General features: G+C 34.4%; 1 protein-coding gene and 1 long non-coding RNA gene across 3 annotated transcripts in view; one reads left to right on the top strand and one right to left on the bottom strand.

The window, feature by feature from the left end:
* The window catches only part of LOC150093992 (uncharacterized), a 102028-nt gene extending 86788 nt beyond the window's left edge, over window positions 1-15240 (bottom strand). The window contains exons 1-2 of the long non-coding RNA XR_016550291.1: window positions 15165-15240; window positions 6456-6550 (exon numbers count right to left, since the gene is read on the bottom strand). This is a non-coding gene — a long non-coding RNA (uncharacterized LOC150093992). The remainder of the gene's footprint in view (window positions 1-6455; window positions 6551-15164) is intronic.
* The window catches only part of LOC150093991 (monocarboxylate transporter 12-B-like), a 75885-nt gene that overhangs the window by 32190 nt on the left and 26219 nt on the right, over window positions 1-17476 (top strand). The window lies entirely within an intron of this gene.

The raw sequence follows: 17476 nt of genomic DNA, 5'->3' as shown, positions 1-17476 counted from the left end.
AAGCAGCAAAATAATGTATAATCAGGGAGAGCTAAATGTGCAACTAATGGTGATGTTATCAGAGAAATTATAAAACTGGATGCTCTCCTATTCAGGAATTGTGAGATAACTTGTAGATAGACAGTAAGTAGAATCAAAATGTCACGGCCAAACAAGATATCAGGCAGACACTTATAACTCAATGCTATGCCGGCGTATAAAGAGAAGACAAATTTTGTGAAAATCAGTTATTGGAAACAGACAAAGATTTTTAATTCAAATGAAAGATCTAAATATAATAGGAAATGCACTCGTATTTAAAATCAGAAAAAAATAATCGATTAGATTTAAGAAATATAGTTTCTCTGAAGAGACTGTAAAGAAGCGTAGACTCAATCGCTTCAAGAAGCTGTTACCATGCAATGCAGTGTAAATACACTCAGGGAACGTGTCAATAAACAGTCATTGAAAATTATAGTGGGGGGGAAGAATAAAGGAGAAATAATATAATATAAAAGTAAAATGTAGAAGTGTATGTCTCATAAATAAGTTAGTCAATTCCTCTACATACAGATTTAATTATGAAAATTATTTGACATAATCTACCTCCTCCCATGACTCAATTAAATGAGAGAATTTCTTTGAATCCCCCCCCCCTGCTTTGGTTGTATACTGCACACAACAAATCTGAGAACACACAAGTGAGAGCTTCGAGACCTGAGTTACCTCAGCGGTAATCCAACAAACTTTATCCTTCCTCAATAACGAAATGGCATTATTTCAAAATACTAGTAGTGGAGAAATCCAATGCTCAATTTACACTTTGCCTTCGTGTCTTGGCGGTAGGAGAGACAACTGGCCATTAAACTCGGTCGGTTGCGTAACATACTGTCAAACCCATCAAGGATAGGAGAGAAAAGAGCTCAGCTAGTCGAGTGAAAGAAGTTAAAGGGTATATGAAAAGCTTGCTCAGGATACAAAAATCACTGTGATGCCACTGACTCAGATTTTATTTCGGTGCAAATCACTGTTGCAAAGAACTTTATTTCGTGAATTTTTATATTAGTGATTTCCACAGTCAATGCATCGTGAATCAAACATATTACTACAGAAAACTGTTATCTTCGCATTTCGAAATCTCAGGTGTTAATTTTATTTCGGTTTCCTAACCGTCTGTATTTTAACACGATCATTGGTGTGAACCGGTTTGCGATTGTAGTCCCCCCCCGACTGCTAATCCGCGATCCATTAACCCCTGTAGTTAGGTGACATTGAACAGTCACGCAGCCTAGGCCACAAAGGATATATCCATGCCGTTACTCTATATTAAGAAGCTGACAGTTTAGAAGTCATTCATTATTGTTACTCTATACCAAAATGGCCTTTAACGGGCTATCTAAATTTATAAAGCATAAACGGAATACAACTCCAACTCAAATTTACTATTCACATACACATTTTCAGCTTAAATACTGTTTTCAAAATTCTTATAATCAAGAAAATGGTTAAAACGCATTGTTTAAAGATGGAGAAAGAATACGTAATGTTGATGACAAGAAAATTTCATTTTTTGCTGCTGGAACTTTCTTAAGATAATCATTAATGAACAATGTATTCAAATTTAATACGATCTCTCTTAAGAAGAGTCATTAGTTATTTCATAATTTTATTCCAAGAAGTTTATAAAAACTGTTAACTCAGTTTTGGCAGCCATCCAAATAACATTTGCCCAGTGTTTAATGCTAGGCTAATATTTCTTTCTTTTTTTTTCTCATAAAAAAAGGAGAAACCGCTAGACCACAATACAGGATCAGTAAATTATATTACGTATAAAAGCTGGTTAGAAGAATCGAAGTATTGATGAATGAAGCCGTTTTTTTTACTTAATTTTCAATTGAGGTCACATGCGATCTTGGAATTATCTGTGATGAAGTAAAAAAAAAGTTGGATTTTATGATAGGTTATCGTCATTTTAGATTGTTAAGTAAATCTTGTTCTCTGCTGATGGCAAACAAGTATCATATACCATTCATTCATTTAAGGATCAAAAGAGACCTACCTAATTCATAGAAATATCGACGTATTGTCCCATGAAATTCTTTAAGGGCAAAGTTTGTCAGAGAATCTTTTGCATTGGGGAAAACCAAAGTATGGAAGATAACATGCTTCACTGGAATAAAAATAACAATTGATGATCGCTCATTCATGGTAAGTTTTGTCGCTTCGTGTTTGATCTTAAAGATATTCTCCATGGGGAGAAAAACAGCCTCTTTGATTTACATACCGCGTTTGTTTTTAAATTAAAGGACATCTAAGGAATAATTACAAATGCAGAGATGTGTGGTACTAAACCCGCCTGCCATATTTTATGCGTGTTTAAACACTGTTGCACCCAGAATTTGTCTAGTGGCGGATTTACTAATGTATGGAATGTGTTTAAATCTCCCTGTAGGGGAGAGGGAGGATACAAATCAATGTTTCTTTTATTGTGAAAATGCTTTATATCAGCGCTTCCCAAAAGGTACTCCTCTCCATTCCTAGAAGTAGTTATTTAAATTATGCTACAGTATTTGTTTTATTGTTGATATTACAGTGTAATTCTTAATTTCTTTCTTTCTTTCTTTCTTTGATCATACCATGCACCCTTTATGGTTAAAGGCATCATCAAAGGGCTGCGATGCAATATGACGTCCCTCGAGTATGTTCGCGTATTTTTTGCATATCTGGAAGCATTATATTACAACTGGCATTTTTTCTAATTTTTTTTTTCACATTTTAAAGCTACTTAACTAATTTTTTCGACAATTTCAACTATCTACATTTTAAAATTAGACTTTTAATTTGGCAAATGAATTTTAGAAAAGTTAATATTAAACAAATACTGCGGGAATTTTTAAAGCCCGTATATATATCAAGTATACTGCACTAGCACACCATATATCGAAAGGAAGCTCTTATGGGTTTCTATATTTTTAAACAAAGTTTTACGAAATCTGCTTTATAATGTTTTTATTGTATAATATTATATTATATTATTGAAGGCGAAATTTTTCAGATTCGTTAAAATATTGGATTTTGAGATATTGATGTGACGGATTAAACAGAAACAGGTCAACAAAAAGGGATCGTACAATATACAAGAGTTGCTAAAAGTACTCTACCAACGGACGACGTAAACGAAACAAGTGGCCCACAAAAAAACGTTGAGAAGTTGGAAATAGGTAACACTTCGCCTCACGATCCTGGGTTGTATCGTTTCTGAAAATATCATTTTATTTCTGACTCATGCAACCGTGTTTACGTTCCTTCTAGAGCCTCCATATCTCATGGGGTAATTAATATGTTAGACAGAATCGGGTTCGATTCCCGTATAGTAGGAATCTCGGGTCCCAGAAACTCCGTTTTTTCGTTCTGAAAAACAGTCAAACCAGCCTGACATTAAAGAGCGTCATTGCTTGAGATGCTTCGGCCGTAATTCACAAGATCCCATACCCATTGACAAAAATGCCTAAAGATTTCTATCAGTCAAGTAATACTATTTAAAGCAAGGATATTAAATATCGATTCTTTTTTTCAGCCAAATGAATTGAAACTATTAAGTTCCAAAAGTGGTAGAGAGTTTATGAGAGTAAAGCTGTCGAATGAGTGAAATCTTAATCAAGCCCAGTAACAGATGAAAAATATTCAGGTTTATGGGCCAAGTCCATCTTTTAAGTATCGTAATACTTAGGTTACTCCGGTGTCGAAGGGTGTACTCTCATAAGCTGTCAAGTTTGGAATTATAGCTTTTTTTTCAATATATTTGAGTGAAAGAATGAATATATAAATATCCCAAATAACATTTCTTCCATGGCCAAAACGTGATGATGGAATGTACCATCTTCCCTAACCCCAAAGTTTCGATTGTTCTTCGCTAGGACATTGGTAGCAATGGTGTCATTTGTGCACCTTGGAGATGACCAGGTAATTCACCGTGCAGCAGTCTTCAATGACTCCAAGATGCCGCGCATTATGTGCTATGTGCTATACAAGATACGCAGTAGCTCGTTCAAACTTTCCGGTTTTAAAATGAGGGGACATTCTGAATGGAGTTCATCGATTATTCAGACCTTGACGAAATACTGACTCCCGTCCAGCTATCTTTCTATATGTCAAAGTTCCATTCTCACATGCTTCTCTCAGATAGAGTCAGCACTCGTTTCACGAACTGTCTCACAATCTAGATTTTTATTCATGAGCGTCGTTCTATTTTCCTAAATATAGCTTTCCAGCATTCGTTCGATGTTTGTCTGCTTCATTGACTCGCCTCTCTTCATGCAACACTAATTCTGTTGTGAGTAGGTGTATACATTGGCACAAATAAAGTATACCCTCACTCACGGAATAGAAACGTATACCCTGTTCTGATTAATCATGACCGTGTTAAGAGCATTTTCTGTTCAACTCTCATGCATGCAAAGTAAGGATGTATCTACCAACGAATCGCAAACACGGGATGTACTGTCATCTCCTAATCAGAGTATGAAGTCTCTTGGATAAAGATACGGTTCGAATTCCGTCTGGAAAGGTTTTTCCTTCGACATCCGAAAAACTTTATCTTATAACAAGCAAATCGCATTCTCACTTCTAACAGACGTAATATCCTAGTTTCAAAACTTTAGCGCTGTTTAGCTGTAATCACAACAACCGAAAGTCACGTGCATAAAAGCTAAATAAATGTCCTGTGTACAGAATTACTAAAGCCTATCAAAGATAAGACGAGTGACGGCGATAAGAGTCGCTTCGTCTCCTAAGCTCATCGTACTAGATGAAGAGGATATGAAAGGAAGATTATACCAAGAGACAAACCGTGTTTCAGAATAAAAGAGAACGCTTTAAAAAAGAAGGAAGAGAGAGAGAGAGAGAGGCGAAAGAGCTAGGAGAAAAATCCCATTACGTGTATGTGTGTGTGTGTGCGTGTGTGTGTCCTACCTACGAAGATGTTCCATCTTTCGTGGGTTGGTATGTGCACTGTGACTTGACTCAGGATTAGATACTCCAGAAACCATGCTCTGGGGACAAAAAATTGAATTTTTCAAACCACTTCAGGTCTCCAACAAGCAGAGTAGTGGTCTCGAATCAGACGATGACATTCATTTAATTAATGCTTGAAGAGCGGATACTCCAACCACTCGGCCAGCTAGACTGACAGTTGAGGATATTGTTATGCAAAGGTATGCATCATGTTCATCATCAGTTTCTAACAGGCACTTAAGCCTCTACGCTCTTTCAAGTAATCTCGGTTATCATAATCGTGATTCAAGGATAACATGGCCTGGTTAATCCGAGTTTCCGGAAGAAAAACTCTCTACCTCCGTATGAGACTGACTAACTTACCTCCAGTTGGAAAGCCGTGATAAAGGTTCTTCGTCCGCCAGACAAGATTGTAACCCAGGGGTTTTCCAACCAAAGAGCCTCGTCAATACCGATCAATACCGACTGAGCTAGGGAGGCTCTTGAAAAAAAAGATATACAGAAGAGCGAAATTAGAATAAAATATAGAGTGACAGAAGTCAAAAGCAATTTATCGAACTACAGACTGAAAGTTTATAATTCACTTATACGTAAAAAGGAGATTTACATTTAGAACATTGGAATCAGTGTCGCTAAATGACTTTTGCAGCAGACTGCTGTTGATATGCGGGATAACATATCTAATACATACCCGAGCTAGCAGGCGACGTTTTACATGGGGTAATTCAACCGCATATTTGAATATTCGAAATCGATGTCTGAAGTTCAACAAACATCGAATCGTCTCGACTTTTTTTTTTGTTCATCCATAGATCTGTGAATGTCTTGTTGGAGATATAAGTATAATAATCAGTTGATGCGTATTATCGGAAGTTAAAAAGGAAAGCGCGCAGAGAAATTTCCTAGGGGAGAGGGATATCATAACTATGAATCAATGCATTGCCTCAACAGCACAGTCTCAAGAGTTAACCAATCTCATACGGTGGTGATATGGTTTTTTAATTAGCAAAACTAGATAACTGGCAGGCAGAAACAGTCTGACATGCAGTAACTTACATAATAGACCGGCCTTATACCTTTAATTGAAACTTCGACCGTAATTCTACTGAAACCAAAACAATGAAATGTGTTAGTTCAATTATGCAATGAGAACCACCACATAAGGGTATGATATGCGACGAATGCCTTTTGTATTAGAACCATCCAAGAGATCGTTTTTATTCTATTATTACTATAGAAATTACAAAGGTAAATGCTATGTGACTTTAGGCAAAATGATTTGGATTATTATGGAGTTTATCATCATCTTTCTAATAATAATGAATCTTGCACAACACACGAAAGGAATTTGGCTCCATCTTATCTTATTCTGCGATCTTCGAAATGAACTTCCCTTTTAGTTGAGTCACTCTTGGCAACCTTTTTAAGTATTCTTAAAATTACAAGAGAAACATCCTACTCACTTCTTTACGGATACCTTTTTCCTTCCACCGTTTCCTTTTCATGCCTTCCTGTTGTCAAGGAACTTTTCTGACTATCCTTATGACGACACTCTATACTGGAGAAAAGAAAGCCTATATAATAGAAATTATGGCAACATTTGTTTCATTTTTTTATTCGAAACGCATAAATCAATAATAGTGAATGTTTATGCGTTGTGAACCGAATATTTTGTTGTAAAATTATTTCATCCTAGTAGAATATCTTCACACTTTAAAAAAAAAAAAAAAAAAAAAATTCAGTAGCTACTAAAGCTATCCCAGTAAAGAAAATTCGCCGGCATATTTAAATTTCTATACATTTAGAAAACATGACAATTATACATTTTAGAATAAGAGATTCATTTCACCTAATATCTAGGCTATTAAACAATTAAAAATGTTATTTTTGTTACAATTTCAGTACAGTGAACAGACGAAATTTTTCTTGTCTGAAATAATAGTAGCGCGAACAGTCACAAGATGTCATTCATGTTTACTGGTAAATTGCAACAGGTTCGACTAAAATAATAATTTTATCTTCGAACAATTATAAAATTATATAGAATATATAAATAACGTATAATAAAATTATTATATGTTACATTATAAACAACGTAATATGTAATACTTAACATAATTAATTAATATTTACAGAGCCTAGAAATCAATGAATTTCAACTCTTTCCAATGTTATTATTCTCTATATTCGATACTATTTCATTAATTCATAAATTTTAGACGACCAATTAAATGGTATTATCGCAGTTTATTATTATTATTATTATTATTATTATTATTATTAATAAAAAATAATAATAATAAAATTATTATTAAAACCTCCATGGAGCCAAAGCCTCATCGTGGGAGGTCCACTGTTATACACACAAATTATCATACCGAGCCTTAAATATATTCACTGTCTCTGCGCTCACCACACTCTCGGGCAACGCATTCCAATCACTCTCTATGCAAAAAACCTGCTCTTCACTCCCTTGCTCACACCCTTCTTATACAGCTTCCAGGGATGACCTCTTGTTCTCTTGCTATCTTCACCCATTCTGTGCAAAATCTCCCCGACATTAATCTGGTAATAACCTCTTAACAGCTTATATGTCTCGATCATATCCCCTCTCCTCCTTCTATCAACTAATTTCTGCAAATTGCATTTTGTCAACCTGTCTTCATACTCTATATTCCAGGGACCAGAAACCACCTTATTCAATCGTCTCTGAACTTTTTCCAACGCATTTTCATCTTTTTGAAAACCAGGTGACCAGATCTGTGCACAGTAATCCATATGTGGCCTGATCAAAGCCTTATACAAAGGAACCATAACATCCTTACTTCTACTAGTCAGTGCCCTCCGCATCATTCCCATTATCCGCTGTGTGGTCTTCACAATTTTAGTAACACGTCCCCGAAATTTTAGGTCCTTGTCTACAATCACTCCCAGATCTCGCATCTTCTCTACCTCTTCCAACATATTTCCACCTATTGTGTACATTACATCTCATCTCTGCTTCCCAAATTTCAGAACCTTACACTTTGAAACAGTGAATTGATATCCCCACTCATTTACCCATTCAGCAAGTATATTCAAATCCTCTTGCAAAATTACAGCATCCGCTCTACTCCTGATAGCTCTCCCCAACTTTGCATTATCTGCAAACAACTGCATATCACTATTCAGACCTTTCCAAATATCATTTACATACAAATTAAACAGCAATGGACCCAAAACAGCCCTTGAGGTACACCACTAGTGACTTTCCTCTTCTGGGATATCACTCCTCCATAGACAACTCGCTGATACCTAACACACAGCCAATCTCAAATCCAGCGAACTAATCTGCTGTTCAACCCCATCCGTTCCAATTTAATTACCAGCTTGTCATGTGGCAATTTATCAAATTTATACAAAACAATCGCTATGGAAAAGGCTTTAATAATAAAAATAAAAGGCAATTCTTTAGCCATAAGTAATATTAGAAGTTCAAGGGTGAAACGACTGAAAAGTACTAAAATTCTTCATATATATACATATATATATATTGCTTGGGATTCTCAAAATGAATACATAGCGAGCATCTTATTGATGTTTTTCTTTTACTCATGTAATATTTATTTATATACCACAATATGTCCTGTATTAACAAAATTTATAATAAGATGAGTTAACAAATTTGGTTGAAGGAGAGAGAATTTTTTTTCACTAAACTCCGAAATTTATTTTTACTCTGGCAAATATTCCTGTTGGTTATTCGCTCGGTGTGGGACCACCTCCTGCTTATTGGAGGCCTGAAGTGGCATGAAAAAATTGATATTTATGTATAGAGCATGGTTTTCCGGATTGCTAAACTTTAAACCTACCCACGATAATTAATTAATTTTTTTATATTTATATTTATATTTTATTTATTCATTCATTTTAATTTTAAATTTATTTATTTATTACTTTTTAATTTTTTGATTTGTGTTTTTTAATGTAAATCCCTATTCATGAAAGATTAGTAGTAGGATTCATATTAATATTTTTAAAAATAAATGCAGACTTTCTTTGTATTCATTGAGGATTGTTTAAATTTAGTATTCATCTTCGGGAATGTTTCCATCATTTTATATTTTGATTATTCAATAAAGAACTTCTGTAGTTCAATGGGTTTCGCCGAAGTCCTTTCAATGGAAAGACCTGGATTTGAATTCCATCTAAGACCGTAGAACCTTCATCACAGCTTGTAAATTGAAGTTGAGCTCGTCACCTTCAATTTACAATTGATGTAATAATTGCTGAGTTATTCATCCAACAAATAGGCACAGTGATTAGAAGAATCCTATCTTATCCTTCTAGGAGGGGTTGAGTCCTCTCCTAATGAGGGGTTTATGGCGTATTAATGCAGCCGGTTCGCCACTGCTCTGCTGCATCCCCTAAGTATTACAGTCATGAATATCGCCCTTAGGCAAATCGACGGGGCCGGTTTGCGGAATGATAAACCCCAGATAAACTGGGTGGGGGGGACCCTGCTGTCCACGCCCAAGACCAGTTAACTTTGCTATGGCTGAGGAAAATCCTTAAGCCCCTCACGTCGTCGACGGGAATCGAACCTAGGACACTCTTTCCCCTGGTTGCGAAGCGCAAAGCCTCTAGGCTAACCGTGCGGACATTAGAAGAATACACACAAAAATGTATATTTAGGCATAAGACTAACCACCTAAAAAGCCGATGTGGTTGAGTACTTACAGCCTAAGCCTGTTGATTACGTAAGATTATTATTATTATGGTAATAAAAATGCAGTCATAATAATGGAACTGCTATCGTGGCAATTCAGAAAGCAAATAACTTTTGCTGAAGGAATCATTACGACTATCTTCTTACGATATCCGGTCTCAGAGAACTTAGAGCCCGTGCCGCTATCTATATTTCATCATATGGTAGGTAACTTTCCCTGAATGTGTCGTTACTGTGTGATGTCATAGCGCTGCATCAAGTCTATTATTATTATAGCAAATATACAAGCATTACCGCAATATCGATTTTTTAAATAAAAAACAGATTTTCCATATAACATTGAAATTATTGAGATTATGCTTATATTCCATGACAAAAATTATTCATTAATTTCTGATGTGTTTTTCTGTTTTAATTAAATTCGGAGGGGAAAAAATCAGATTTACATAATAATAAATATTTAAATAATAATAATATTTAAATAATAATAATATTTAAATAATAAAAAATAATAGAAGTCTCTAATGCTAATACAAATATCCAATATTCCAACCCTAAAACAGTCCGCGTGAACTTCATTTTCTGAAGTGAACTACAAGTCTCAGAACATACAAGTCTTCCTACAACAATTGGTTTTTCACCTAGTGGTGAAATTTCTAATTACTACTATTTTGCTACTCTCAATCTAGCATGAAATGAAAGTAGCATGCTACTTTCAATCGTATGCTATTCATGAGTACGACAGAATTAATTAACAGTTAAAATTAGAATTAAAGCTAGAATTAATAGTTACAATTTTGAAAACGTCGATAAATAAAGTTTTATGAGAATCTTACGGAAAAATGATATTTTGCATCAGCTTTCGCAATTTTATGCATTTTCTTTTTGTACTCTGTGCTCTAAAGAACTGTAGCTGTTAAGATAGGTAATTGTATCTTCTTTCACTACGCGTTATTCTCGCTTCCCATGCAGGGTCCGCGTGTTACTTAGATGCGACTTCTTGTTAGTACCACTCCCAACCGACCTGTCGCCTGGTCTGCCGCTGAGGGGGGGGGTGTTTTTTGCTGTAGAAGCGTATGTTCAAGGAGCCGGTTTGCCTGCTTGCGAGATGAAAAACGCCAAATGCCTGAGGAAGATCCTCAAGTTCCTCACGTCGTCGACGGGAATCGAACCAAGGACACCGCTTTGCGCTTCGTCACCCCAGGCATATGGTGGCGAAGCGCAAAGCCACAAGGCTAACTGCGCGGACAAGATATGCATAATTGTAGTTTAATTGTATTTCATCTTTAGGCATTGCTTGCCTCTTAACTAATGTAAATTCAATAAAGATTGCGCACCGTTAAAAAAAAAACTTAAAAATGAATATTTCAATAATTTAAATATATATATAAAAAAAACTCCGCAGAAATATTGCTCAATCAGCCACACTTATGAAGATGTTTATTTGTTTAGTTTGCTCTTTAACTTAATATTTTTTTTTATCAATTTTAAGTGGTTCAAAGAAGTGGGCAGCAAATACTGTATTGAAACGATGAATGCAAGGAACTTCTGGTAAATAAATTTGCGAACAAACAAACTCTGTCGTATCAAATGTTTAGCGTCATGTAGGTGAATGGTAACCTCTTAGTTCCGTTGTGCTGATAGGAGAAACTACGTCAAACATCTTATTTACACTTCTTTGGACTCTGGGCACCTTCAATTAGAAGATAGCTGAACTGAGTAGTTGAAGTAATTGCAAAGAAAGACAAAGGTCTTTATCTATGAAGTGGTATCTCAGATGCTTCACTGGCCACAATATTTCAATGATAACTGGGTTACGCTTCTCTTCACAGTTTCACAGCGGCCACAAATCGGGTCTTTAGAGTACATAATTTTAATGCAGAAGGTGGTGAAAGAAAAACATTGCACTATTTTACATTCTGATAACGAAAAGACCGAATATTCCATGTTAGCTTATCATTGGAACGGCAATAGTTAAGCTACTGGCTTATAACGCGCCAGTAGCTTAGCTGAATTCCTCGCATTCCTAATCAAGTCCGTTGATTTCTTCAGGTGAGAATCTTTTATTTTTTCAGGTGAGAGTTTATTTTTATTTATTCTGGTGCCAATTTAATGAATTAATGCGTAAAGAAATTGAGGCTCTTCGATATAGTTAATACTAGAAATAATTTTAGGCATAATAATTGTTAGGTATAATATATACCATTTATACCATTTATTTATACCATTTATTTCGCAAAAAATACAGTCATAAGTGGATTATAATATTATGATATGAAATAATTAAAGGTGTCTTCTAAGTTTTATAATTTCTAAAAATATCTTAAAAGTAATTAAATATTCTCAGCTGAATTTTAAGTAAAATATAAATTACTCCATTATTTCTAAAAATAATATAAAATTACTCTAGTAAATAGCATAAAAAACATGTATTATCACATTCGCACAAAACCAGTCTCTCTCTATATATGTAGCTGTGTAACTGAATGTATATATTATATCGAAATAGATGCAGTGGGCTTGTATTTATTATGTGTAGTATAATGCATATTATTTAACGTTTTCTATACGCATGTGTTTCGGAAATTTTGTATGTTATCTCCGTTGTGGTAGGGCTTTTATATCAACGAGACAAGCCGTCTGATAGATAGACCACTACCTGATCGCTATCTCTTAGGGTCTCACTAACGTGAGATAGTTCAGGGTCGGCAAATGAATCATGTCGCGATCGCATCAATTTTGATGCGATCTTATCCCGTCAAACTTCGTATTCTAAAAATGTGGCACAACACACACAAATATCAAATGAATTTTCTGTAGATTTTTGTATAAGTTACTGAAATGGTCTAGGGGGGGGATATAAATCAAGACTATATTCAAAACGATTAGGAATGATGTATTACTTGTCTTCTAGAATATGGAATTAATTTTAAAAAACCTTCATGAAGCATTCGAATTATAATACAAAAATTACTTGTTAACTTCTAGAAGGATGCAGTCACTGCGTGAGTAAATGGTGTCTGCGTTCTTCTGCATGCAGGCTGCGAGTTCAAATCCCGTGTGGCATAAAGGTTTGCAAATGCCTTTGGGACAGACGAACTCCATCCTTCTCAAAGGGATTTACACAAGCACAGAGGCTCCCGGTAGAAAAAAAGAAATGCAATCTAGATATCTAGAGCCTTTTTTCGGGGATTTCAGATATCCAACAAACAAACAAAATAATGTAATTACTTTTAGTTATCATTAATGGCAGTGGAAGTCTGTTGTCAATTCTAAACATGTAACATAAAACACCGAGAGGTCAGGTATTGAGAGGACAACAATAGTTGCTGGACTGATAAACAGAGGATTCAGATAAAATATCATGGGATATCACATGAACTTAAAAGTGCCCGAGTTGTCTCCTAGCAAACTCAAGTGGCCACTATTATAGTACAAAAAAGGCAAGCTTAACATCTTGCACAAATGGATCTTGCAAGAGTGGTAGGGAATACTGTACAGAAGTGATGAGACCTCTAAAGACGTATCTTATGGATGCATGTGGACATGGCAAGTACCGAAAGTTAAGTGAGCTAGAGGTAGTGTAGGATGTGGTGATCTTTCTTTTCATTGGGTTTGGCCGAGATTTCTGTTATACTAGACTGAACTGAACACGAGCCCTTTCATGGAATTTAGACAAATCTGGTTTACTTGCACTGAATAGAATCGAGAGAGAGAATAGAATTCTTTGCATGATAATGTTCTTTTTCACGATGCCAATTTATAACGGAGTGGTGTGAAGGCCATCATTCAAAGATCCGATCTCAGTCACACATAACAAACCTGAGATACTTTGAAGGATATTTAGGTACATGTCTATTATTTTATCGTATTGATTATTTCTAGATAGCTAACAAGAATGAGTTTCGGAAACATTTCTAGATCCTTCATTTGCAAATAAGACATTGTCCAATTTTAGTCCCTGCACGGTATGAATGTACTATAGGTAATAGTAACCTTGCATGAGAGAAAACGCATTAAAAAAGTAAATAACATTAAAACGAAAATGGAGAAGCTCGGCTACCGTTTACAACCATCCTTAGGTTTGTGTGCATCAACAGTTCGACTAAAATCATATCAATCGCAGTAGCTCACAAGATAGATAAAAGTTTTTTTTTGTCACTCAAATTGTTTACTTATTATTAATGTTTTCGAAGTTTGTTAGGTGGGAGATGAATTTTATCACTTGGTCTCTGGAGTAGAGTTTCCAGAACAGATAAAAATTAATAAAACACACAAAAAATATTTAAAATTAATGAAGAATAATAAATAAATATTCTTTAACCGAGTACGGTACCAATCTACTATAGATTGATTTACAGCCTTTGGGTGGCAGTCACATAAAAAATAAGTGTCGAGGATAAAGGACTGAAACAAAAAGATCGAATATTACTTCATCTGAGTATTGGGTCAATTTGACGCTTTCTTGTATTCGGCTATTGTTCAACATCAGAATTACTAGGCACTCTTTATGTACTGGTAGTAATGGTGTTAGGTTTAGGCTTACGAAGGGCTAGTGCACTATGTTACTTTTTGTTGTTGCTGTTATATCATTCCTACACATGATAGGAGTGATATAACAGCAACATTAACAGATTACTTTTGACTTTTGCACGCACACACAACATTAATATATTTTTTGAAGAGCTGAAGGTTGTAGGTTTTGAAGAAAACCTCATGGAGGAAGGCAGTTCACAGAACCAAGGTAGATTGAAATAAAAGATGAATGAGCATAGCAGATGCTGTGAGTCAGCAATCCAACTGTAAAAGGATGTTGAACAGCATCCATTTGAAGGATTTGATGGAAAATTCTCCGATACAGATAGGGATAAGTCACCTTCAGTTGAAAAGTCAAAGTCCTTGTGAATGTTTGTTTGTTCCGAGTCCGAGATCTGTGTCCAACCCCGGTCTTTCGAACCAAATGACATCTGCAATCAATTGTGTTAAGGAAATTCTTTCGAATATATTTTGATATAATATTATTACAGAATTATTCTAAAGTAAAATACATTTATTCATTTTATTTTCCTTTAATAATGTAAATAATAATACATTTGTTTAATATTTATTGTATATTATCTTAAATAACTAAGTAATCGGATTTCTTACGGTTCTATCAATTTGTTGTGTAATTCTTATTTTTTTTGCAGTTGAAGGACAATTTTATAGTTTGTAAATTAAATCATTGTGGATGAATTAAACATTCCGCTGTGTATACAAGATAATACAAGTATACAGCGTAAAGCGGGCGTGCTGGTAGTGTTTGCTTTCTCGATACGAGAATACAAGATCTCTTTCTCTTGACATGATTATCCACTTAAGTTGTTATCAGCATGAGAAAAGCAAACTTCGCTCTCTCAGGAAGAGCCTGACGCATATGCACGAATGTTTTGAACATTATTTAATAAGTAAAATCGTAACTTACTACTTTTAAGTAACACGTTGGACGACAGCTTCATCTCTTGCGTTTTTTTGTTCTTCTAGTTTGATTTGCAAACTGGTTCCATTGAGTGAGTTATCACGGGAATAAGCATTAGTATTTTGAACATAATAAATTTTTAATTCTGAGTTACCACATTGCAGTATTCATAAGAAAAGTGAACAATCTATATCTTACGAATTAGAAGAAGCCAAAGATTCGACGCTAAAAAAGAGCTCACAGTTCTGAGGAGAATGGTGCAAAGTGCATTCGATTACACGTGACTGGTCAAGTGGGTACATGCACCTTTAAGAAAGACGTCAAGAGTATATTTTTCCGTGCGTTATCTCTAGTTTCAACCTCCTTGTACTTATCTACGTCTAACGTTTTACTGTGAGCAAATTTCTTTAGGGTTTGACGTGCTAACTGATCTTGCAATACCTTCCTTAAAATCATGAGGATTTCCATAGACTCGACGAATGCAAATAAAAGGTATTTCATTCTTGTATCTGTAATAAATTTAGCGTTGGCTGTTCGTTATTTATCAATCTAAAGGGATCATAGTCGGATATTTCTGTGGTTTAATAACTGCCCCTGTAATCATTAAATTTTCTCTTTTATATAACAGCTATGATCATGTACGGCATTGCCGTTTTTGCCATAATATTTGGTGACTTGTGTTGGTTGTATGTAAGGCTAATCTCGATTTGTGTTTTCTTTTCTTTTCGATATTCTTTACATATTACGACAGGTGGATCTCTTCGGAATTCCACCTAGACTACATAGCCTACAGGAATGTAAATAAATGACATGAGGTGAGACAATAAAGCAGTTTCAAGTATATGATATTATTTGCGTTGATAAAAAGACATTTGTAGTTATGAATTTTCACATTTTTTATCGACTGAGAACAAGATTTTTTTTATATCAGAAGAATAAAATCTAAAACATATTTACATGCAGGAATTATTGATAATGATACTTACTTTAGGAAGGAAGGAAGAAAGAAAAACTGAATTATATTCGGAATATTTTATACACTTTTTTTGAGAATATAAAAAGAAGTTATTATTTGGAAAAGAAATTCTGGTTCGAGAATAAATCGATTTCTCTAAATGGGAGATTTTGTATGTTTATTGATTAATTCAGAATTAACAAAGTTCGTTTCAGTGAGTAAAATATGCAATAATATTATGTTATAGAGATCGTCGGTTAAAAAAAAAAAAAAGAAAACAAAAATATCTTAATACACGTAAGTGTATACCAGTAACTCCACTGCAACATTGAATGCATCAATTTTAAGAAGAAAACCGCAATGATTACTGCTAGGTAACAAGTTTCATTTCATATCCGATGAGTAATCACAATTGTTATTTTTTTACAAATAAAATGATATAAATATTTATAAGGTATTCGTTTTTATTCCGTACCAATTTTGTCTAGCCTTATCTAACCTTATCCTAGGTTTCATGGCGGCCAAAGTATCTTCGTTTCTTATATACCTAATTTAAGTTATAACAGAGCGGTTAGTTCTGTCTCCGTAGTGTAATATACCTATCAATGAGAGTTCTCTGCTTATTTCCTGGCATCTAAGAAAGGGTTCGAAATTCGAACTGAGGTCTTTTAGACCAAAGAATATATTACAATATTCTTTGTTCTATAGACTTCACTACAATCATTATCTTCATCAATCAATGTTTTCAATCGTTATCCTCATCAATCAATGTTTATCAATCGTTATTCTCATCAATAAATATTTAATCATTATCAATAATTATCCTGTTCAGTTCTTATTATTTATCATCAGTTGTTAAAATTATTATTGTCGATCCCTCTCATAATTATTGATAATAATTATTATTATCAATAGCAAACTTTATTCTTATCATTATTATTATTGTTTTCAAATTTATCTTTATCAATATCAGTTCTTATCCTCATCACCATTATCGCTCTCAATCCCTATTCTTATCATACTTATCAAAGATTATCGGTATAAATCATTATCAATATCAATCCTTATTTCCACTATCATTATCTACCCTTATTCTGTCATCGTTATTATTCATCATTATTAATATCACTCCTCATTCTCATATATTAATATCATCAGTTGACATAATCAATCATTATCGTTATCAATCCTCATTATCAATCATTCATTACAATCCTTAGTTCATTCAGGAAGTGCCTGCTTTGTTTCTGTCAGAGGCATGAAGGGTTTGATTACACGCTACACTTTCCGATAAAAAATTTCAAACTGACTCATATGTAAACGAAAGATTGTATTAAAACTTCTTAAGAACCATATTGTTAAC

Source organism: Typopeltis vanoorti, chromosome 23 (genome assembly GCF_054136105.1).
Source record: "Typopeltis vanoorti isolate ZY-2024b chromosome 23, IOZ_Tvanoo_1.0, whole genome shotgun sequence".
Taxonomy (NCBI): Eukaryota; Metazoa; Arthropoda; class Arachnida; order Uropygi; family Thelyphonidae; genus Typopeltis; species Typopeltis vanoorti.
Note: the sequence above shows the minus strand (reverse complement) of the source record. Positions and strands in the feature narration are given on the sequence as shown.